Source organism: Schistocerca gregaria, chromosome X (assembly GCF_023897955.1).
Source record: "Schistocerca gregaria isolate iqSchGreg1 chromosome X, iqSchGreg1.2, whole genome shotgun sequence".
Taxonomy (NCBI): Eukaryota; Metazoa; Arthropoda; class Insecta; order Orthoptera; family Acrididae; genus Schistocerca; species Schistocerca gregaria.
The window spans coordinates 158,423,531-158,448,194 of NC_064931.1; the positions used below are offsets into that span (position 1 = coordinate 158,423,531).

The window sequence follows — 24,664 nt, forward strand, 5'->3', positions numbered from 1 at the left end:
GTGAACGCACACTGGAAGCATGTATTCGTCATCGCCATATTGGCGTATCACCCGGAGTGATGGTATGGGGTGCCACTGGTTACACGTCTCGGTCACCTCTTGTTCGCACTGAAGGCACTTCGAACAGTGGACGTTACATTTCAGATGTGTTACGACCCGTGGCTCTACCCTTCATTCGATCCCTGCGAAATCCTACATTTCAGCAGGATAATGCACGACCGCATGTTGCAAGTCCTGTACGGGCCTTTCTGGATACTGAAAATGTTCGACTCGTCACAATACGCCAGTCACTACTCTTGATGAACTGTGGTATCGTGTTGAAGCTGCATGAGCAGCATCAAAGCTCTGTGTGACTCAATGCCCATGCGTATCAAGTCCGTTATTACGGCCAGAGGTGGTTGTTCTGGGCACTGATTTCTCAGAATCTATGCACCGAAATTGCGTGAAAATGTAATCACATGTTAGTTCTAGTATAATGTATTTTTCCAATGAATACCCGTTTATCATCTTCATTTCTTCTTGTCCATGGTCGTGCGGTAGCTTTCTCGCTTCCCACGCCCGGGTTCCCGCGTACGATTCCCGGCTGGGTCAGGGGTTTTCTCTGCCTCGTGATGACTGGGTGTTGTGTGACGTCCTTAGGTTAGTTAGGTTTAAGTCGTTCTAAGTTCTAGGGGACTGATGACCATAGATGTTAAGTCCCGTAGTGCTCAGAGCCATTTGAACCATTTGAACCATTTCTTCTTGGTGTAGCAATGTTAATGGTTAGTAGTGTAGTTCTAAGTTCTAGGGGACTGATGAACTCATGTGTTAAGTCCCATAGTGCTCAGAGCTATTTGGCCTATTTTGAAAGACCTCCGGAAGATCGACGCTTGGTGCAGAGATTGACAATTGACCATCCGCACGAACAAATTTAAGGTATTGCTCATGAAGAGGCAGAAATTACCCTCATTATATGCTTACAACATTGCTGAAGAGTCACATAACGTAAGGAACGACTGAAAAAGGAACGATTGTTAAAAGTAATGGTAGTAAATGCAAATCCCGACAGATCCATTGACAGAATACTCAAGAAGCGTAGTGCACTCATAGTGGTGGTAGCTTATAAACCTCTAGTTCGAGCGATTCTGCTCTAGTACGCGTCACTTTTAGGCAGTTACCAAATAAGATTGGTAGATGACATAGACAAGAATCAAAGAGGACAAGCGCCAATCGAGACAGGTCCATTAAACAAGCGTGAAAGTATCACGAAGATTTACTATCTCATCAAAAGTATCCGCACACCCTATGAAATGCGGTATTGACTTCTAGTGGCACGAAAGGCTGATTCACCGCTATAAAAGGAGCCAGGGAGTACTGTTTTGTCAGAAGGGAAGAGTAACAGGAGACTGTGTGTTCAGGAGAGCTCAAACGTGAACGAGTCATTTGATGTCACATGAGTAGCAAATCCACTAGTGACATTTCAACCGTATTAAAGCTGCCCCGGTAAACTGTTGGCGATGTGACTGAAGTGGAAACGTGAAGGACAAACCGCATCTAAACCGAGACGAGGTAGACCTCATATACTAACGAAAAGGGAGCATCGAACATCGCGGAGGATGGTTGTAAAAAAATAAATAAATAAATAAATAAAATAAAATAAAATAAAAAATTAAAAAATTACACGAAATCAGCGAAGCGAATCAGTCTTGAGATCAAGAGCGCTACCGACAGTCCATCTAGCACAACGATTAAGCTTAGTGAGCTAAAAACAGCCGGCCGCGGTGGTCTCGCGGTTCTAGGCGCGCAGCCCGGAACCGTACGACTGCTACGGTCGCAGGTTCGAATCCTGCCTCGGGCATGGATGTGTGTGATGTCCTTAGGTTAGTTAGGTTTAAGTAGTTCTAAGGTCTAGGGGACTAATGACCACAGCAGTTGAGCCCCATAGTGATCAGAGCCATCTGAACCATTTTTTTAGCTAAAAACAATGGGGTACAATGGTCGAGCGGCTTCTCATAAGCCAAACATTTCCGTAGTCAATGGTAAACGGTCCTTGAAGTGGTTCAGAGACGTACCACTGGACTCTGTGTAAGAGAGAGCCATTTTAGAGGCGTCTAGAGCACGTAGTGAAGTCTAACTGTCCAGCCTAGTCCCATTACAATGAGACAGAGTAAATTAAAATAAAACCGCTTTCCCAACCACAGATATTGACTGTTCATGCAATTACAAATTCAGTGGTTGGAGGCACATCCATTAATTAAAAAGTCGACGAAATGAATCGACGTGTTTATACGCGAAAAGTAATTTTCCCAAGCCAACTGAAGCCACTGATAGTTTGCCTAGTTAGAGGACTATCAAATGGCAGGGGCAGTGGAATTCTCGTTATCACCACTAATTCAGTTCGTGAAGTACAAAATATGTCGTAAATCTACAAACGTTCCTGTGGACATTAGTTCTAATTCAAGCCGAGGCAGTGGTTGTGCGGAGTGACAACACCCCTTCCGACCGCCAGAGAAATGACGCCACCCCCAGTACCACCAACACGTGGGTGGCCACGCTGAAATGACCACGTGCAAAAAGAGTAAGCGACTGTCGGCATGTCCGCCCCAGTTGTGTTATGTTATATGAACCGGGGATCTAGAAACGATGGAGAGGCTTCGTCCCCGCCGCAGCCGCAGTGGTCCACAACCCCACGACGACTACCGCAGTCCACTTCACCCCTTCGCCGCCCCACACCGAACCCATAGTTATTGTGCGGTTCGGACCCCGGTGGACCTCCCAGGAAACGTCTCACACCAGACGAGTGTAACCCCTATTTTGCGTGGTAGAGCAATGGTGGTGTACGCGTACGTGGAGAACTTATTTGCGCAGCAATCGTCGACATAGTGGAGCTGAGGCGAAATAAGGGGAACCATCCCGCATTCGCCGAGGCAGATGGGAAACCGCCTAAAAATCATCCACAGACTGGCCGGCTCAGAGGACCTCGACCAAGTCCGCCGGGCGGATACGTGCCGGGGCCCAGGCGCTCCTTGCCGCCTGGAAAGCCGTGCGTTAGACCGCACGGCCAACCGGGCGGATTCCGCCCCAGTTAACTTGGTCGCAGGTACCTGTTGCTCTGAGATGAAGCGCAGAGTTCGCGAGGACCGAGGTGACAAAACTGCCTCTCAGCCTCAGTTCCTTGCAATTCTTGATAGGCTTTACTTCGTTACCAGCAGTAATGCGATGCCGCCCTATTCGTGAGACATACGATTGTTTCCATCACGTTGGAAGCAGCCATGAACAGTTAAATTTAGCTGTAGCCAAGACGTGCGCAGTAAAATGCTCTTAGCACATCCATCTGTGAATAATCTGCGGATACTAGATTTTCAGGAATTAACTTCAAGGTATCGACAGTGCTAGAGCGATAATCTTCAAAACTACTGAAACCTAACTAACCTAAGGACATCACACAACACCCAGTCATCACGAGGCGGAGAAAGATAATCTTCGTCTGCGTGCTAGTAACACTTGTCAACTTACGGCTCGTTACCTTCGTTTCTGATTCAGATCCTGGGGATTCATCTCTTATTTACTGCTTCAGTACTGTTTCTAGGAACTGGAATAGTTATATTTCTCTTGTGTTCTACGTATTGTCATGTGACTGTGTACACAGCGGTTGTGGATGTGGAGCTACCCTGCCCGCTTGATAGGTGCCCTGACGTCATTGCTGGAGTGGTTGTCCATTGATCGAAATCCCATCTTCAGTGCAAAACACGATCGTAATGACATCTGTTGAGAGTTTGTATGATTATGTCGTGCATTATACAAAGAACAGGGAAATAGCTGTGTGTTGCTTTAATTTTGGACAACAGTGTATATCCCACTGAGCGCCAGACGGAATTACTTTGGGGTGCCAACTTATGAGGAAAGGAAGTTAGATTCGTAAACAGAAGAAATAAGCAATAATATTGAGTTACAAAGTTTTCATTACGTAACCCTAGGAAACAAAAGGGGGGAGGGGAGGAAGATGTTACTTACATTGATACTAAACCATCTTCAAGTGTACACTCCACATTTTATTCAAAGAATGTCATAATTTATAGCTTATGCATTAGTTAATTACAATTATCAAATCTTCAGTGTTATGTTACATACCAAATTAAGTACAAAATGTCCTGTTTTATACGTTGCTGTAATAGTAAATTTTACAGGGTTAAAAGATAAGGAGTATGATATTTGTCAGAGCAAGGATGGGTAAATGATGTCATTCTGTAATGGCTAAATGTGAAATTAGCTTTTATCTGCATTGTCGCCTTGTGATTTTTGCTGGAGAAACCTTTGATACTGCTTGCAGCAGCACATCGTCCGGAACTCCGCACGAAAGAGTGAAAATCCGAATTTCAGGTTCCATGTAGCGGTCTGCTTGCTTCAAATACAGCGTAAACCCAACAACATACAGCAGCACCGCACAGAAGTGGAACACTCCTGTCTCTATGGTTTCTAGGAAGCAAATATGTTGTATTACGACAACTGTCTCGCTACTCATCTAAGAGCTAACCACATTCAATCCTATTTATGAGAGTATTGAGCGCTTGGGGACAGTTGCACGTTGATTGTTTCATTTTAGTCTGTGTGTGTATATTCTTGCCCTGAGTTGACTATTCGTATTTTGCGCTGCGTTAGTAGATACTGTATCCCATATTTCAAAATGGCAATCCATACACTGCCTACTCCAGCCAGCGTTTCTGCGCAGTTCACTGTTAGCCGTGACCGCGCTTTGCCATGTGGTCATTTTATTTGCTTAAAACTGGCGTATCAGCTTTATGACGTATTGTAGATTATATCGTTGTCCTCGGGCTGTTGTATGTAATTTCAGTTGTGTTCGCAGCGACGAAACCTGCCGTTGGCACAGATGGCAATGTAAAACTTCATACGTTTGCGAAAAACGACAAGAAATTCCCGCAAAATTCCTGATCGCCACTGTCTTGGAGATATTTCTCCTTCAAATCAAAATTCGTATCTGATAATTCACTTTTCTGGACCTGGGCCAAAATACACGAGTTTCGGCATTTATCTCCGTGTTGGCATTTATTTGGTGTAAGATAACTATCAGTGTTTGTGAGTAATAATTTCAAGGGTAATTTGAAGCACAACTGAGCCCATTTAGAAGTATACAGTTGAAATATATTTGTAACCATTGGGACCGAATTTCGTACTGACGTCAGTGGCGGATCGTCACCAAACATTCGCAAATGCCGGCCGCGGTGGTCTTGCGGTTCTAGGCGCTACAGTCCGGTACCGCGGGACTGCTACGGTCACAGGTTCGAATCCTGCCGCGGGCATGGATGTATGTGATGTACTTAGGTTAGTTAGGTTTAAGTAGTTCTACGTTCTAGGGGACTGATGACCTAAGATGTTAAGTCCCATAGTGCTCAGAGCCATTTGAACCATTTGAACCATTCGCAAATACACTACCTGAAAAAAAAAAAAAAAAAAGCAGGAGGCGGGAAGCACCAGGAAGAGGAGGAGAAAATAAAATTGAACTTCACGGGTTGAGAGAGTACGCGATTACTGTGATCCTATTTCAATGATTACAATCTCGATTTAAATTTGTAAACAACTTGGCAGTATGAGGCCACTTACGAGTCTGACGTTGGACCTTCTCTGGCCTGGAGATATAGACTGATTCGGTTGGTAAGGCTATCTGTCACAAAGCCGTTGTATGCACCCTTGAGACAATTTAGTTAGATTACATTAGTTTTTCGTTCCATAGATCCGTGCTGAGGAGATCCTCGTCGATGTGGAACATGTCAATTTTTTTTTCTTTTTTTTTTAAACTGAAATAACAATACTAACAGTATGAATATATACAATACGTCATTTGTTTCTATTAAAAAATTATTCAGTGGAGTAGAAGGAGTTGGCCACTAGTAAGTCTTTCAGGCTCCTTTTAAACTGATCTTTATTTATAACTAAATTTTTTATGTTTGCTGGCAAATTATTGAAGATGAGTGTTGCTGAGTAGTTTTACCCCTTTTTGAACTAAAGTAAGTGCTTTTAAGTCCTCGTGCAGATCATTTTTGTTCCTGATATTGTATGAATGAACTGAGCTGTTTGTTGGAAAAAGAGATATATTATTCAAGGCAAATTTCATTAAGGAGTAAATATACTGAGAGGCAGTAGTTAGTATACCCAGTTTTTTGAAGAGGTTTCTACAGGACGTCCGTGAATTTACTCAACAAATAATACGTATTACACGCTTTTGGACTCTGAAAACTTTTGTTTGATTTGAAGAGTTACCCCAAAATGTTATACCATATGACATCATGGAATGCAAGTAGGCAAAGTATGCAAGCTTTTTCGTTTTTATGTCGCCTATGGCTGCTAACACTCGAATTGCAAATACAGATATGTTAAGGAGTTTCTGCAGTTCTGTGGTGTTCTCCTCCCAACTGAATTTATTATCAAGTTGTAATCCCAGGAATTTAAGACTATCAACCTCTTCTATCTGCTCTTCTTCATACTTTATGCATATGCTGGGTGGAAACCTCTTACAGTTTCTGAAATGCATATAGTGAGTCTTTTCGAAGTTTAATGTCAGTGAGTTGGCTTTAAACCATTTATTATTATCCACGAAAATATCATTAGCAGATCTTTCTAGAACTACACTCGACATACTATTTATTGCAATACTTGTGTCATCTGCAAACAAAACGAACTCTGCTTCTGTTATAACTTGTCATTGATATCCAAATACTGGCCTTGGGATGGAGTTCTCATCCGGTATGGTCACATACATGTTCACCCACCACCGCCAGGGTAGCAGAGAGCGCTAATGCGCTGCTTCCTGGACTCGGGCAGACGTGCCGGCCCCGTATCGAATCCGCCCGACGGATTAACGACGAAGGCCGGTATGCCGGCCAGCCTGGATGTGGTTTTTAGGCGGTTTTCCACATCCCGCTATGTGAATACCGGGCTGGTCCCCACGTTCCGCCTCAGTTACACACTCACAGACCTCTGAAAACGTTCGCACTATTTCATGACTTACACTAGATGCAGACAGCTGGGGTACACTACTTCCGTCCCGGGGGGTTCGGGGTGGTGTCAGGAAGGGCATGCGGCCACACTCTGCAATTAGCACTGCCAAATCCGTAATAACAAAGCCGATCCCGCGTTGGCGCGGGACAAAGGCCCCGGGAAAGAAAGAAAGAGAAAAAATGGTCACATACATGTTCGTCAGAAACATCTCTGCGGATCTTGCCGGCCACGGGAGCACCTTAACAACAAGACAGTTCATAGAGACGTTTCACGTATTGACGAGTATTATCCTTTTGACAAATGGCTCCAAGATACTGTCGCGTGATAGGCAAAACTGTGAGGAGGTAGTTCGCTGCGTACCTTCCGAGAGTACGGACGTGGTAGAGCGGTGCCCCGCTGGTCTCAACAGTCTAGTCTTCCTGTTTACTTTGTGTGTGGTCAAGACGGGGGAGGACGAGATTAGTGTTCAACGTCCCGTCTACAACGAGGTCATTAGAGACGGGGTAAGAGCTCGGATTAGGGATAGATGGGGAAGAAATCGGCCATGCCCTTTCAAAGGAACCATCCTGGCATTTGCCTAAAGCGATTTAGGTGGTAAATACGTAAAACCTAAGTTCCTCTCTGGCAAATTAGGATCAGTCGCCACCGTGGATGGTAACAATATCAGTGGTAGTCAATTGGTTGCGACAGAATTAAGTGCTATGACAGTGGGCGCTTTAAATGACGATGTTCCAGTACAAAATGGAGACATCGAGATGAACTCATAGAAGCGATCTATGAACGACTGTGACAACCAGCAGCAAAGGAGCTGATCCAATAAGATGCAGCGCGTAGGTGCCATAAAGCAGAACGGCTGCCGTACTAATAATACTGCGAGTCCTCACGTGGAAGCTGCAGCAGCACGTGTGGAACCGGTAAGTGGAGGAGCTCAAACCGTATAGCAAATTAATGTGTACATAGAATCTGATGTTGGCGACGACCTGACAGGCTAACTTCAATGCCAGTTAACTCGGAAACGGAGCAATGTATGCGATTTTTTCATAAAGATTGCTTCTCAGCACAACCTGCCCTGAAACGCACTTAGAAGCTTTCCATTCTGTTTCTGACCATCCTGTACATGATAAAAATAATTTCGTCACCCCGCAACCGTGTAAAAGAGGTTACTTGTTTTGGTGGAGCTGTAAACGCTTTAGTTTAGAGCACAGTATTTCAGAATAATAACGTGAAGGTTTATATTCCGTCTTTCATGACGAAGAGACAAGGTATCATCCAAGATGTCGACGTTACTGTGACTGAGAAATTTTGGAAGTAATTTAGTGCAGCGTGCCTGTAATGACAGTGGACAGATACATCAAACCTATTACTGTAGGAGGGAATATTTCAAGAAGACATATTCCAGTATGTTTAATATCACTAAAGTTCCAAAACGACCACAATACGTTCCTATTCATGAGATAAGAAGCCAGCGCTTCGTACCATCTGTCTTTCAGTGACCGAACTGCTAGAGATTTACACGTGGAAGGAGTCCGTGTCATAGCAAGCCTAGGTATTTCACCGTGGAGGGCCTCATAAGGATACTAAATGTGACCGTGATAATCACACTCCTCCAACATGTAGCTACTGTGGCGCTCATCACAAGCCTACAGAAAAAGAATATGCCCATAATTCACATGACAATGGGAAGTGAACAGAAAAGCTTTAGAGTTGGATGTCACCTACAGAGAAATTGTCACGTTGGAGGGTAAGCGCAGCTGTGCTATTGTAGCTACAGGGAAATGTTCATCTCGTAAGTGAGCTGCTCTCCCGCACTGTTCATAATGTGTTGGCAGCGCAAGCAACATTGCTGTGTGTGTTGAGTAGCCAGCAACCGTGCCGCCAGCGTGTGTCGTGCAGGTTGTGATCAGCAGGCGGTAAGCCACGAGTGACAAGACTACATGGCAGAGTGCTTCCCGAAGACGACAGCAAATTCACCTGTAGTTCGCAATCCATACCCGCCTCAGTACCATCACACACCACGATTTAGTAACACCAATGAGGATCTGGTGAATAGTAGTTGCAAATTATCATGACTATTTTGTGGAGCATGTCAAGCACAGTACAAATCAACGATTCTATGCAGAGCACTAACTTGAAAGTTCTTGTGTACAACATGTTCGCTGCAGTCTTAACGGTTACTGGCAAATAATTGGTAGATGGCTCTTTTACCTTACAGCATAATTCCATGGAGTGGACGCTCTGTAAGGAGTAATAAAAATACACTCATTTATCAAGGAGCAGTATATAGCAATTTGAGCGGCAAGGGAGACGTGGTGAGATACACTGTCTGACATCTCCATATCCGGTTTTAACATTATGCGCGGTGGTATAGGTGATAGGTATGGCGTAACAGCGCTTTTAATAAAACGTAGGATCCCATGCAAAAATTATAAATAGAGAGCTTACTCGCGCAGAATCTTGTCATAATATTCATAACTTTGTTTTCCATGTTTTGACGAAAAATGCCATCCTGCAACTTGTAATGTCGAAAGCGACGATTAAATGTACATCTTTCGAAAGCCGTGCGTGCCGGTCAAAAACTTAAAGGTAACAGATAGTTCCGGACTCCTTCCAGGTATAAGGGATTTCTCAAATCACTGACAAGCATACATTTTAAGTATCAATTTATGCGTTTGGTCGTTTACTAGTAGATAGTTATGAATGAACCATGGACCTTGCCGTTGGTGGGGAGGCTTGCGTGCCTCAACGATAAAGATAGCCGTACAGTAGGTGCAACCACAACGGAGGGGTATCTGTTGAAGGGCCAGACAAACGTGTGGTTCCTGAAGAGGGGCAGCAGCCTTTTCAGTAGTTGCAGGGGCAACAGTCTGAATGATTGACTGATCTGGCCTTGTAACACTAACCAAAATGGCCTTGCTGCCCTGGTACTGCGAACGGCTGAAAGCAAGGGGAAACTACGGCCGTAATTTTTCCTGAGGGCATGCAGCTTTACTGTATGAGTAAATGGTGATGGCGTCCTCTTGGGTAAAATATTCCGGAGGTAAAATAGTCCCCCATTCGGATCTCCAGGCGGGGACTACTCAAGAGGATGCCGTTATAAGGAGAAAGAAAACTGGCGTTCTACGGATAGGAGCGTGGAATGTCAGATCCCTTAATCGGGCAGGTAGGTTAGAAAATTTAAAAAGGGAAATGGACAAATGAACGTTAGATATAGTGGGAATTAGTGACGTTCGGTGGCAGGAGGAACAAGACCTTTCGTCAGGTGAATACAGGATTATAAATACAAAATTAAGTAGGGGTAATGCAGGAGTAGGTTTAATAATGAATAAAAAGTAGGAGTACGGGTAAGCTACTACAAACAGCATAGTGAACGCATTATTGTGGCCAAGATACACACGAAGCCCACGGCTACTACAGTAGTACAAGTTTATATGCCAACTAGCTCTGCAGATGACGAAGAAATTGATGAAATGTATGATGAGATAAAAGAAATTATTCAGATAGTGAAGGGAGACGAAAATTTAATAGTCATGGGTGACTGGAATTCGAGTGTAGGAAAAGGGAGAGAAGGAAACGTAGTAGGTGAATATGGATTGGGGCTAAGAAATGAAAGAGGAAGCCGCCTGATATAATTTTGCACAGAGCACAACTTAATCATAGCTAACACTTGGTTTAAGAATCACGAAAGAAGGTTGTATACATGAAAGAACCCTGGAGATACTAAAAGGTGTCAGATACATTATATAATGGTAAGACAGAGATTTAGGCACCAGGTTTTAAATTGTAAGACATTTCCAGAGTCAGATATGGACTCTGACCACAATCTATTGGTTATGAACTGTAGATTAAAACTGAAGAAACTGCAAAAAAGGTGGGAATTTAAGGAGATGGGACCTGGATAAACTGAAAGAACCAGAGGTTGTACAGAGTTTCAGGGAGAGCATAAGGGAACAATTGACAGGAATGGGGGAAAGAAATACAGTAGAAGAAGAATGGGTAGCTTTTAGGGATGAAATAGTGAAGGTAGCAGAGGATCAAATAGGTAAAAAGACGAGGGCTAGTAGAAACCCTTGGGAAACAGAAGAAATATTGAATTTAATTGATGAAAGGAGAAAATATAAAAATGCAGTAAATGAAGCAGGCGAAAAGGAATACAAACGTCTCAAAAATGATATCGACAGGAAGTGCAAAATGGCTAAGCAGGGATGGCTAGAGGACAAATATAAGGATGTAGAGGCAGATCTCACTAGGGGTAAGATATATACTGCCTACAGGAAAATTAAAGAGATCTTTGGAGGAAGGAGAATCACTTGCATGAATATCAAGAGCTTTGATGGAAACCCAGTTCTAAGCAAAGAAGGGAAAGCAGAAGGTGGAAGGAGTATATAGAGGGTCTATACAAGGGCGATGTACTTGAGGACAATATTACGAAAATGGAAGAGGATGTAGGTGAAGATGAAATGGGAGATATGATACTGCGTGAAGAGTTTGACAGAGCACTGAAAGACCTGCTTCGAAACAAGGCCCCCGGAGTAGACAACATTCCATTAGAACTACTGACAGCCTTGGGAGAGCCAGTCCTGACAAAACTCTACCATCTGGTGAGCAAGATGTATGAGACAGGCGAAATACCCTCAGACTTCAAGAAGAATATAATAATTCCAATCCCAAAGAGAGCAAGTGTTGACATATGTGAAAATTACCGAACAATCAGTTTAATAAGCCACAGCTGCAAAGTACTAAAACGAATTCTTTACAGACGAATGGAGAAACTAGTAGAAGCCGACCTCGGGGAAGATCAGTTTGGATTCCGTAGAAATACTGGAACACATGAGGCAATACTGACCTTACGACTTATCTTAGAAGAAAGATTAAGGAAAGGGAAACCTACGTTTCTAGCATTTGTAGACTTAGAGAAAACTTTTGACAATGTTGACTGGAATACACACTTTCAAATTCTAAAGGTGACAGGTGTAAAATACAGGGAGCGAAAGGCTATTTACAATTTGTACAGACACCAGATGGGAGTTATGAGTCGAGGTGCATGAAAGGGAAGCAGTGGTTGGGAAGGGTGTGAGACAGGGTTGCAGCCTCTCCCCGATGTTATTCAATCTGTATATTGAGCAAGCAGTAACTGAAACAAAAGAAAAATTTGGAGTAGGTATTAAAAACCATGGAGAAGAAATAAAAACTTTGAGGTTCGCCGATGGCATTGTAATTCTGTCAGCAAAGTACTTGGAAGAGCAGTTGGACGGAATGGACAGTGTCTTGAAAGGAGGATATAAGATAAATATCAACAAAAGCAAAACGTTGATAATGGAATGTAGTCGAATTAAATCAAGTGATGCTGCGGGAATTAGATTAGGAAATGAGACGCTTAAAGTAATAAATAAGTTTTTCTATTTGGGGAGCAAAATAACTGATGATGGTCGAAGTAGAGAGGATATTAATTGTAGACTGGCGATGGGAAGAAAAGCGTTTGTGAAGAAGAGAAATTTGTTAACATCTTGTATGGATTTAATTCCCACGAAGTCGTTTCTGAAAGTATTTGTATGGAGTGTGGCCATGTATGGAAGTGAAATGTGGACAATAAATAATTTGGACAAGAAGAGAATAGAAGCTTTAGAAACGTGGTGCTACAGAAAAATGCTGAAGATTAGATGGGTAGATCACAAAACTAATGAGGAGGTATTGAATAGAATTGGGGAGGAGCCTGTGGCACAACTTGACTAGAAGAAGGGATCGGTTGGTAGGGCATATTATGTGGCATCAAGGGATTACCAATTTAGTACTGGAAGGCTGTGTCGAGAGTAAAAATCGAAGAGGGAGACCAAGAGATGAATACACTAAACAGATTCAGAAGGATGTAGGTTGCAGTAGGTTCTGGGAGATGAAGAAGCGCCGGCCGGTGTGGCCGTGCGGTTCTAGGCGCTTCAGTCTAGAACCGCGTGACAGCTACGGTCGCAGGTTCGAATCCTGCTTCGGGCATGGATGTGTGTGATGTCCTTAGATTAGTTAGGTTTAATTAGTTCTAAGTTCTAGGCGACTGATGACCTCAGAAGTTAAGTCGCGTAGTGCTCAGAGCCCCCCTTTTGATGAAGAAGCTTGCACAGGATAGAGTAGCATGAAGAACTGCATGAAACCAGTCTCTGGACTGAAGACCACAACAACAACAAACTCCGTTAGGCTCGATTATAATGTATGTTCAAGGAAGAGATTTATTTCTGCTTCTTGTAAATGTGGAGGAACGTCATTTATGTATGTGTAGTTAGTAATACGGTCCTTTATCACTAGTTGAGGGATCAAGAGTGTAAAATTAGTTGTAAGAAGACACTGCTCGCCGAGTTTTTGAATGGGATTCGAATTAAAAGCCCAAGTACCGATGCAGTGTGCTGTCTGGTGCAATGCCGCTGTGGAGTTGCAGCATTCGGTTCTAGCAGTCATGCGCGGAGGACTGCGTCCGTGCATGCCGGAAAAACAATTTGTTTCCGATCGGAAACTAAGCGTCGCAGTAAAAAGGCACGATTTGCCACATGTACGGCTGTGAGGCGGGAGGCGGGAAGTAGGTCAGCGAGCGGCGATTTTTGCTGGTTATTGTTGCGGCCGCCGCGCTGGCCGTGGTCTATATATGCGCGATAAGGACGGGATGGGCCGCGACTCGCAACTGTCAGTAGTCGGCGCCGGAGCACCGAGTGGTTCGGACGGATTCGCAGTAGACGCAGCAGGTACGCACGGTGAAGCTCCCCGACTGTTAGTTATTAGTCTGCCGTCTCTTGTGTACGCCTTCCGCTACGTCTGTGCAGGAGTGTGCGCCGCCATTTGGTGTTTCGTTGGCGATGCAAGGGCTTTGTCTGCAGGCTTCCATCTCAAGCCTCAGACTTGCGATTCCATTTATGAGTGCCCCAGGAGAAAATCGTAGTGCCATTTAGCACGCGAGACTGTAGCATCTTCTCACAACCGTACAATGTAAAGCCGAGTTCATACACGCCGTTGTTCGTGGATACTGCAATGACATCTCAGTTGCAAGTGTAAATACCTATATTTGTTTCTCGTAAAGGCGCGTTTACATTGAGCTCAGAGCATGTTTTTGTTCGGAACACTGTGTGCAGCTTGTTCCCCCAACATATTGGCAGTATTGTTCGTTGTTCGCATTCCCGTCTACACTAGCGACCAACATTTCTACGTATTCGCATAGTCTGCTGCGGTGAACTGATAGGTTACTTTGTGTATTCACATCAATAGATACGCTATGTCAAGTGAAGAGGAAGAATTAATCTCATTTGGTGCTGCATTAATAATACTTAAGGAAATAAACAGACGAAGAAAACGATGTAGTCGTCGTCGGTGGACCAAAACATACTATAGAAGACGTGGTGGGAATGACGTGCTTTGTGAGCTGAATTTGGAAGACGGTTCTGGCTTTCGCAATTTCAATAGGATGTCGCCGTCATATTTTGAAATGTTGTTGAATATTATAGGACCAGTTGTTTCAAAGAAAGTCACGACTTTCAGAAAAGCAATCCTTGTGGACCAAAGACTTGCTGTTACTCTTCGTTTCTGGCATCAGGAGACTCCTATCAAAGCCAGCCATATCTCAAATAGTTCCAAGTAGTTCCGTATCATCCAGGAAACGTAGATACTTAAATCCAAATCACTTCGTTTCGTAAAGTGTGTCAGTACCACGTCAAGATTTTTTACTTTCCTTTATTTTTCTTTTCTCTCGTCGGTACTGAGACAAGAGAGATTTAATTTCTTTGTCCACGTCAGTGCTGCTGGTTCCAAGCGCCGCAGCAACTTTTTGTAATGAATCATGCTTAATTTTAGTATTTTTGTAACCTGCGCAACGTACATTCCATAGGCACTCCTCTGCCCCATAGAGTGACATCAGCTGGAAAATTTTGTCTCGTGACCACTGCATTTCAAATAAAATGAAGGGACATAAAATAAACGCACCACTGCACTCCAGCAAAACAAACACCAAAACACTCACTCAGAGCAAACGAACACTAACGCTGCGTAGCGGAATTTAGTGGTAGCAGGCCACGAACAATGTTTCTTTGATCTCTACCGACACAGCCGTGGAACACTGATTTCGTGTTGAGAACATGTTGCAAACATCTGTAGTCCATTACTAGCCACAAACAATGTGAACAATGTTGCGAACTCAGTGTAAACGCGCCTTAAGAATAAACCTGATGTAAACAAACGCAAACGCTATGATTGGTCAGCAGCCGTACAACACGTGCAGTGGCGTTGCTGCGCTCTTGGAAATAGGTCCTACTCACTTACTAGGTATCTTATTACAATGTTACGGTAAATAAAACTATGATATTCTAATGTATTAACAGCCATCGGCGTCTGCAATACACTTGCGTCGCAAGTATCTCGCGCAGAGAAATTACCGTTATTTAAATTAAGAATTTTCGTCACTCTAGTTTTCAATAATACCACTTTAGCTAAAAACGAGAGCTGGTTATGTTTTCCATGTGATCTAAGAAGCGTGCGGTATTGCTGGAGTTTCGCCGAATATTATTTCACTACCTTTAAAAATTAAATGACATTCTAAGCTATATTGTTTCTCTGTTCGTCTCTTTTTACCTCTAACTGCAACTGCTCACATCACTGCATGTGAGTTGGACGAGCTGGCTAGCGAGTGCTATCCAAGTTAAATGCTGCGGTAAAGCTGTTGTCCCGCGCTCAATCGACTTGCGCTTTACGCACAGCATAAAACGTATCTTTACTGTCGTACTTGACTGTACTCGAGACAGCTTGGCTATCGCTCCACGTGAATCGAAATCCAATGAAATTCCAGCAAAGACGGAAGAATACATGGTGTAATGTTTAAATCAGGTTTATTCTTATGATGAACACAATACAGTCTTCTGTGACGTCAATGCGGTGTCACTATGCTACTAAAAGTTAAAATCGGTTGTACTTGGTAACGGCACTAACCTTCCCCCACCATTCGAGTGCTCGCTGCTAGTTGTATTTCTGTCCCACCTTTGTGGAATAATTGCTGCTGTATTCGGTTCGATTTCATTATTTCTTTCATTTTCTTGTCAAAAAAACTGGTCATCAGGTACAATATAACAGTTTCTGCAACTACCCGAAGAGCGACCAGCTATTATGTTTTAACTTTCTGTAGGATGTGCGTGAGTACAATATTTATAAATGAATAATACATTCCAAAATCAGGAGAAGTAAATACGAAAAATAAATGGAAAAAGCGTGTAGTATAAAGATTGTGAAATGAGAGACCACGTACTGCGGAAATTGCGGTTTGTATGTAGCCAACGAGTGTGATGTGACAGTTGTGATAGTATAAACTGAATGACTGAGAGTACAAGCTGAACCAGACTGAGTAAATGACTGCGCAAGTTAAATGATTATAAATTATGCGAGATATATTTTCTAATGTTCAGTTACTCCACGTACAGCTGTAGGTATGGTCTGAAATTATAGTGTTTCTGCACTTTTTTATGATATATTGAAAGTACTTACACACTTTGAATCTTAAAAATTTTTATAGTGAAAGAGATACAGTCGCAAAAACTTTTTCGTTATTATGCTTTATTCTGAAGATTTTTTAGTACAACATTGTGCAATAAATGTTCTTTATAAAACAGGATTGTGTGTGCAGTTAATGTAATAAGCTGCAAGAAATAGGTAAATAGCAAGTAAAACAAAAATACCAAAGCGAAAATACAGGATGTAAATTTTAAGTTGACAAACCAGAATAACTCCAAAAATAAGCTTCACACGAAAAAATGTGTAGAATCCAAAGTTGATTATTTTCGAGGGGGACATCTGCTGGTGCTAAAATTAGCCAGCCATCCCAGCCCCCTGGGGGTGTGGCGGCAGACAACTTTAAGATTTCAAATGGGAGCCCCCATTTTTTTTGCAGAATCAGATTCTACATGTACATCCCGTGCCAACTACCAAGAATCAAAACAAATTTTAAGACAAAATGTAGGTAGCTTTTTATGTAAAATCTGATTCTGCAATAAAAAATGGGGGTTCCCATTTGAAATTTTAAAGTTGCCTCCCGCACCACCCCCAGGGGGCTGGGGTGGCGGGCTAGTTTTAGCACCAGCAGATGTCCCCCTCGCAAATAATCAACTTTGGATTCTACACATTTTTTCGTCTGAAGCTTATTTTTGGTGTTATTCTGGTTTGTCAACTTCAAATTTATACCCTGTATATTGGTGTGGTTCCGACAAATACGACATGTTATTCATTATCACTTTCTATAATCGTCTCACGACAAGTGCTTTAATATAGAATCAGGACCATTCCTTGTGCAGTATATATTGAAGAATGACCTCGGTGGGGAAATATTCGTCATTCTGTACATGTTCTGCCTTCCATGACCCCTTTCTTAAGCACGAGCTTTGCTTATCCTCTCCCTCTACATACACCCCTGCTAACTGCTTTCTGGGAATTGGATATATTGTTATATCCGTCATGACAAAATTGAAGGTATTTAGTTCTTTATTTCCTCAAGGTTTTACCACTCCTCAAGCGAATCCAAAGACTGCAGAAGAGATATTAATGAGGAACCAGTACTGTGACTCTAAAATCCCCTTCTATAAACCCAAGATTACGATTTACCGAATACTTAAACCGTATTGTTACATGACTTTCTTTGGTGATTCTGACCCTACTAATATTCCTTCGTTGTGTTTTATTTCGTTAAGTGTCTTTAGCAACTTCGTCCTCTGTTGTGGCATCTATGGCTTTAATCGAAAGAAAGTTTTCTATTTTCGTTTCCCCCGCGGACAACTTCAGGCTCACCTTCTTCACTGCTTCCATCTTGTTTTGGGAACAAATAGATATTTCAAGTGTTTCTTTGGTTTATCACATTCCACGTACGTAGTACGGTCACGTTCGAGGAACCTGTGACCTGTTGTGTCAATATGCTCATTCTGCAACGGGATGTACATACATTATTTGAAAACAGAGCCCATTTAAAAACGCATTAAATATCACAATAAGTAATTTTAAAAGCATGAGCATTAAGCTATTGCACTCGCTCTCGACGAGCCTCATGTGGTTCGGATTCCCCAGGGAGCTAAGTTGGTAAATATCAGGTTAATATTGTAAAATAAATTTTGTATCATGTAATAAATAAAAGGACATTACCCCAGCAGCAGCATAACCAATCTTCTTTTCTACTCCAGTTCTTCAGTTTTATGAGTCATACAGCCAATTGCATACAATTCTATTTTATATTAAATCTTGAATGTACTATATTTTCTTTAGATATCGAGCACTAAAACCCAGTTATATGGAGTCGAAAAAGCGCTTTCTTTAAATGTTGTTGGAAATCCTATCAAAACATTTCCCCAACAAACGTACACGTCGTTAGCTGGGGAACGTGGTTATAATTTTGTAGGTTCGGTAACAGCATTCAGAAGTAATGCATTTCTGATTTCATCACAACTGATTTACACGAAAAACGAGTATACAGGAAAAAATTTGCACTCAAGAGTAAACACAAAGCAAAATATTTCTATTTGCAAAAATTTGACCTGGAATAATAGTGAAAGTGAGTGAATGAAATGATATAAAAGAGGTACATTTGCCATGCTGATGCTCGGAAATGAAGAGGTGATATTCTTTTGTTCGTCCATATAATAACCAACTTGCATTGGAGCTCTCACGTTATTTGAGGTGATATTAATTCTTGATCAAAGAGGCTTGAGGTCAAGAGGTTCGGCTCAGAAAATGGCAGATCCAAATAATGGAAATGTCCTCTGAATATCAGAACTCTTGAGTCTAATATGATGCAACACATTAGCAAGGTCAGAGACCAACAAGAATCTGGAAAGCGTTTCCATGTGCATTAGGTCACGTGATTCTCATAAGGAATTTATTTCTAGTTGTGCCTTTCATGTCAGTGGTGCCATCTTTGAACAGAGAGAAAATGAGAAGCATTATTCAAGTATTGTTGCTGCAACTCCTGATTCAAATCATGCTGAACAAACAACATTCATCCTGCGATATATTTATTTCAGTAAGGAAACTGAAAAATGTGAAGTAAATGAACGGTTTTTGGAATTCGTAGATTGTAATCAGAAGACGAGAATTGACATTACACGTTTAATTTTCTCAACACTTGTGAAACACTCAGTTCCTATTATTGAATGCCGAGGACAAGGTAATGATAGCGGAAGTAATATTATAGGTTCATATAAAGGAGCACGGACGCATTTTCTTCAGAGAAATCCTCTAGTAAAATGTGTTCCATGTGCTCGTCATAGCCTTACGTGGAGTACAAGCAGCCGAGTGTTGCCATGAAGCACATGCTTTATTCGGAGCGATTCGACTTTTTACAACTTGTTTAGTAACAGTACACAACGCTAGAAAATTCTGAAACAGTGTGTTGGAAGATCTATATAATCGATGTCTGAGACCTGATGGAATGTTCGGATTGACGCTGCAATACCAATTGCACATCACTTGAATAGCTTGTCAGGGCTGTTGAAGCTCTCAGTAAGATAAATTTATCAACTTAAACACGTTCTGTGGTACGGGGTGTTTTCGATTACCTGAGATCATTCAGGTGTTTAATCTTGGCATCTGTTCAGCTAAAGTTGTTGGCACCAGTTGATTATAGAAACAAATTACTACAAGCTCGAAATACTATCATTGATATTGAAGTGAGACACTCTGAGAGCTTATTAAGTGACTTAAAATACCTAAGATCGTGATGCCATTCCACCGACCTAATGTTGTTGCCAGTGCAATTAATATCGATCCTGAATTTCGGGAGGTGCGCACTAACAGGTGGAAATTATTTCGTGACGAAAACAAGAACAGATTCATTCCAGATAAATATAGTTTATGTCAATATTGGCAGTCTAGTGCGTAGCTTGAAAAAGTGATATGAAACAGTGAAGATTTTAAATGAAACGTTTCCTGAAAGAAGGGCTCGCAAAGCACCAGTGACATTGTTACAGGCAAGTAGTTTATAATATGCTACCCGTTGCACGAATGGCGGTTTACACGAGACTGCACTGATGTCTGTTTACTGAAATGTGTGGGCGCGCCAGGGAACGAATGGTGGCACAACACTCCATATCGCAGCATTACTGGCGTCGGGCATTTCGTCATTTTACGAATCAGTATAATATTTAGTACTTTCTTTTGAAGTGGAATGAAAGTAAATTAAACTAATTTAAAAACAAAATTAAATTGAGTACACATGCATTTTACGTTAATTCATTATTGAGTAGCATCTGAAACTGAGGTCCTATGTTTGTCAGTCTTATCAGTTTCCTCCCTCGCCATGTAGGTCATGGTTAAGCTGTCATCCGGTTACCTATCTGTGGTGCTCCTACGGTTTTAGTAACTGTCTTCGTCACTACTTTTCAGATCAATTCATTACTGTTCTTTCAGTCTCTTACTCCATAAAAGTATCATGGTGCTAGTATTCTTTCTCGATATCTTTAACCTTTGCTGACTCCATCATGCTTCCATCCGGTGTGTTTGTTCTTTCAAAGCCGCAGTGGGAAACAGAAAATACAGAAAATACGGTTTCTGAATATTTTTTGTTTTACTACGTTTCAAATAATTTTGACTATAACATTATACAAGATGTATCACAATAGCTGTTACTGGTTTTCTGAACTAATAGAGGGCATGAAATTAAACATTTTTCTTAATAAAGCAGTGCCCAGTGGTGCGTCGTTTTGATCTTGCACTGGGACAGAATAAAAGTTCTAGAAGTACTTCACAGCAAAGCGAGTGTGAAGTTTAGAGCATGGCGTTTCAGTCTGGAACCGCGCGACCGCTACGGTCGCAGGTTCGAATCCTGCCTCGGGCATGGATGCGTGTGATGTCTTAGGTTAGTTAGGTTTAAGTAGTTCTAAGTCTAGAGGACTGATGACCTCAGCTGTTAAGTCCCATAGTGCTCAGAGCGATTTGCACCAGCCATTTTTGAGCATGGTCTTAGCAAGGTATCATCATGCAGATATGCTGCGGTTTTATTTCTACGAAATTGATTAAATTGAATATAATGAGAAATTGTAAATACATTTATAAATGGTATTTAAATATGTAGACAGGGCAGTTTCCTCTAATTCTCACTGAAAATGTACGAGGAATCCAGAAATGTGAATGCAGCAAATGTGCTTCGAAATAAATTACGTACTGGAGATAGCAAATTTAACTTTCAGTGTCGTTCTGTAATTGGGAAGCCTATCGTTCCCCACTTTCATAGAAAAAAGATGTTACGTCTTTTAATGTCCTCAACTAAGCAAACAAATTTCACAGAAGATGTTCTGTGACCAATAGTAACAAATCAAATTAACTTCAGTAGTTCCTCGTTTGGGTGGTAAGAGAAACAGCTGAAATAAGAACATCTAAAATCGGAGCGATGACCACCAGATTTTCGACGGAAAACAAAGTATTAGCAGACACTGTATTACTGACAGGTAATATTAACATTCTTGTCCTCAACCAAAAAAGAAAATTAGGAACTCAAATTTTCTCATGTACTGCAATACAGGATAATATTGCATCCAACATGCAACTGAGATTAGCACTGTTAATAGTGGCTCGATTTGTTGTAGAAAAATAGAACCTATTTTGTGTTCAGACATTATGACCTTTCTAGACTCTGAGAAGCTCATCGGCGGAACCAGCACGGTTTTAGGAAACAGCGGTCATGCGAGATGCAGCTGACCCCCTTTGTGCATGATTACAACAGGCTCTAGATACTGGCTCCCAGGTTGATGCCATATTTCTCGACTTTCGAAAGACGTTCCACTCAGTTCCGCACTGTCGCTTGCTAAAGTGCGCGCTTACGGTCTATCCGATGACATATGCGGTTGGACAGAAAGTTTTCTAACAAACAGGTGGAAGTATGTCGTTCTGAACGGAGTGACTTCAACAGAAACAAACGTAACTTCAGTTGTGCCCCAGGGGAGCGTAATAGGTCCTCTGCTATCTACGATTTACACAAACGATCTGGTTGATGGTATTGACAGCAGCATGAGACTCTTAGCCGATGATGCTGCAGTCTACAGGAAAGCAGTATCACACGAAAGTTGTTAAAATATCAATGAGTATTTGCAGAATATAAATGCGTGGTGTAATGACTGGCAGTTATTTCTCACTATTAGTAAGTGTAACCTACTGCGTATAACAAGACGAAAATCCCCATTAATGTACGAGTACAAAATAAACGCCCAGTCTTTGGAAGCGGTGACGTCCGTCAAGTATCTGGGTGTGACTATTCGAAATGATCTGAAATGGAATGATCAGATTACACAAGTAACGGGTAAGGCGAACTCTAGATTGCGGCATATTGTTAGAATCCTGAAGCGATGCAGTCCTTCAACAGAGGAAATAGCTTACAATACGTTAGTTCGTCCTGTCTTAGAGTACTGTTCGTCTGTATAGGACCCTTACCAGTTGGGTCTGATTCAAGGATTGAGGAGGTCCAAAGAAGAGCGGCAAGATTCGTGACTGGTACATTTAGCCATCGTGAGAGCGTTACAAATCTCATAGAAAGTTTGAAGTGGGACACACTTGCAGATAGACGGCGCGCTAAACAGAAGGGGCTGTTCACTACATTCCGAAATCCGATGTTCACCGCAAATGTAGAGCATATATTATTATCACCAACTTTCAATGATCACCATTCAAAGATAAGGGAAATAAGAGCTCGTACTGAGGCGTTTAGACAGTTGTTATTTCCCCGCGCGATCAGCGAGTGGAACAGAGGGGGGGGGGGGGGGGGGGGGGGGGGGGAGGGCATATGACTTTGGACTTTGGCGCGAATTGTGCCCTCCGCCACACACCGCTTGGTCCCTAGCGGAGTATATATGTAGATGTAGACGATACACATGTGTATACTACCGCGTTCTCTGAATCAACCGATTCCACCACGAACAACTTTTAATTCGCTCGCATTTCCGCAGCAATTTTTCGTGCAACTCATAGTATAAATCAGAGGAAAAATGCTCCTGGTGGAGCACCTAAAAGCCGAATATGTTCCTCTTTAAAAGCCTGACGGGAAAGTGGGTAACGAGCTGCCTCAGTCTTAATTCCGCCTTTCCCACCAAAAATTTTGTCATGCGAACATGTTCCCGCTCTTTTAACACATTATACTCTATATCCTTTTCCAGATTTTATGTTTTTGGTGAACGCTTCATACTCACCATCTCCGTCTCACCGTCACAATCTGTGTCTCTCTCCCACTGCCTCATTTCTCTATCACTGATTTGCAGCATATCCCGTTGCCACTGTCTGCTTTCTCACTTACACTGTCTCCTTTTACCTTTCTTTGCCACTGCCTCCGCAATACAACGGCAGGTAAAAAATTCTGGGGCGTCCAAGTTACTTTTTCCCCTATACCCACTGTTTAAAATTTCGGTCCAAAATGCACCCTCTCCCATACCTACGTGTTAAAAGTTCGCCATTCTGGTAGGGTCTCTCTTTTTCGTCTGCACTGTCTCCTCTCTCTTTTCCTCCCACTGTTTCTAATTGCATGCATCTCTCTTTGTTTTTTACTGCCACTGTCTCTCACTGACCATCAGCATCGCCTCTTTCTTTGAAAGAAAGTTCTGCCATTTGACTGTTAATTGTTCATTTGTTTTATTCAGTCATGATTTCGGTTTTGTAGCCATTCTCAAGCTCATGTTGAAATATTGAAATATAACATCTTTCTGTGACTTGTCGTCGTCGAAAAACCATATTTCTGCTCTTGTAAGACGGTTTGTGTTGCAGCACATAAGTACATATCGAAGATTCATAATATGGCTGACATTGTGCGCAGTGAAAGCGACGATGATGTGTCACATGCACGTCTGATATATTATAACACTTAAGCATGCACTCGAGAATGGCTATAAAGCAGAAGTCATTACTGCGTAAAATAAATTAAAAATTAGCAGTCATATGACGGGAATTTGTTTCAAAAAAATTCTACATGACTGCGGTCTCCCATACAGGAAAGACAATATCTCCTCTCTCTTTGGCGCCCACAGCTAGTATTTTCATCTCTCTCTCTTTCTCTTTCAATGACACTTTCTCCTACCATCACTGTTCCTCTCTCTTTCTCAGATACATTTCACACGCGTTTAACGTATTTCACGCGTGTACGTACATACACACTAAAGAATCAAAGAAACTGGAAGACCTACCGAGTATTGCGCAACTGACCACGCAGAAGTGCCGCAGCGGGACATGGCATATACTCGACTAATGCCTGAGGTAGTTCTGGAGGGAACTGACACCATGAATCCTGCAGGGCTGTCCATAAATCCGTAAGAGTACAAGGGGGTGGATATCTCTTCTGAAAAAGATGTTGCAGGGCACCCCAGATACGCTCAATGATGTTCATGTCTGCAGCGTTTGGTGGACAACAGAAGTGTTTACACGCAGAAGAGTGTTCCTGGAACCATTCTGTAGTAATTCTGGACTTGTTGGATGTCGCATTGTCCTGCTGAAGTCCGTCGGAGTGCGCAATGGACGTGAATGGATGCAGGTGAACAGACAGAATGCTTACGTACGTGTCACCTGTCAGAATCGTATCTAGACCTATCAGGGTATCCATATTACACCAGCTGCACACCCCCCACACCATTAAACAGCCTCCACCAACATGAACAGTCACCTGCTAACACCCAGGGTCCACGGATTCATGAGATTGTCTCCATACCCG

The 24,664-nt window shown here is 42.3% G+C and overlaps 1 protein-coding gene across 2 annotated transcripts in view; it reads left to right on the plus strand.

Moving 5' to 3' along the window:
- The window catches only part of LOC126298552 (organic cation transporter protein), a 416,359-nt gene that overhangs the window by 210,705 nt on the left and 180,990 nt on the right, over nucleotides 1-24,664 (plus strand). The window contains exon 1 of one of the 2 annotated variants that reach the window (XM_049989908.1): nucleotides 13,638-13,715. The exons of the other annotated variant lie outside the window; for it this stretch is intronic. The gene's annotated coding sequence lies outside the window, so the exon portion shown is untranslated. Of the gene's footprint in view, nucleotides 1-13,637; nucleotides 13,716-24,664 lie in introns of those variants that run through there. 2 annotated transcript variants of the gene reach the window in all.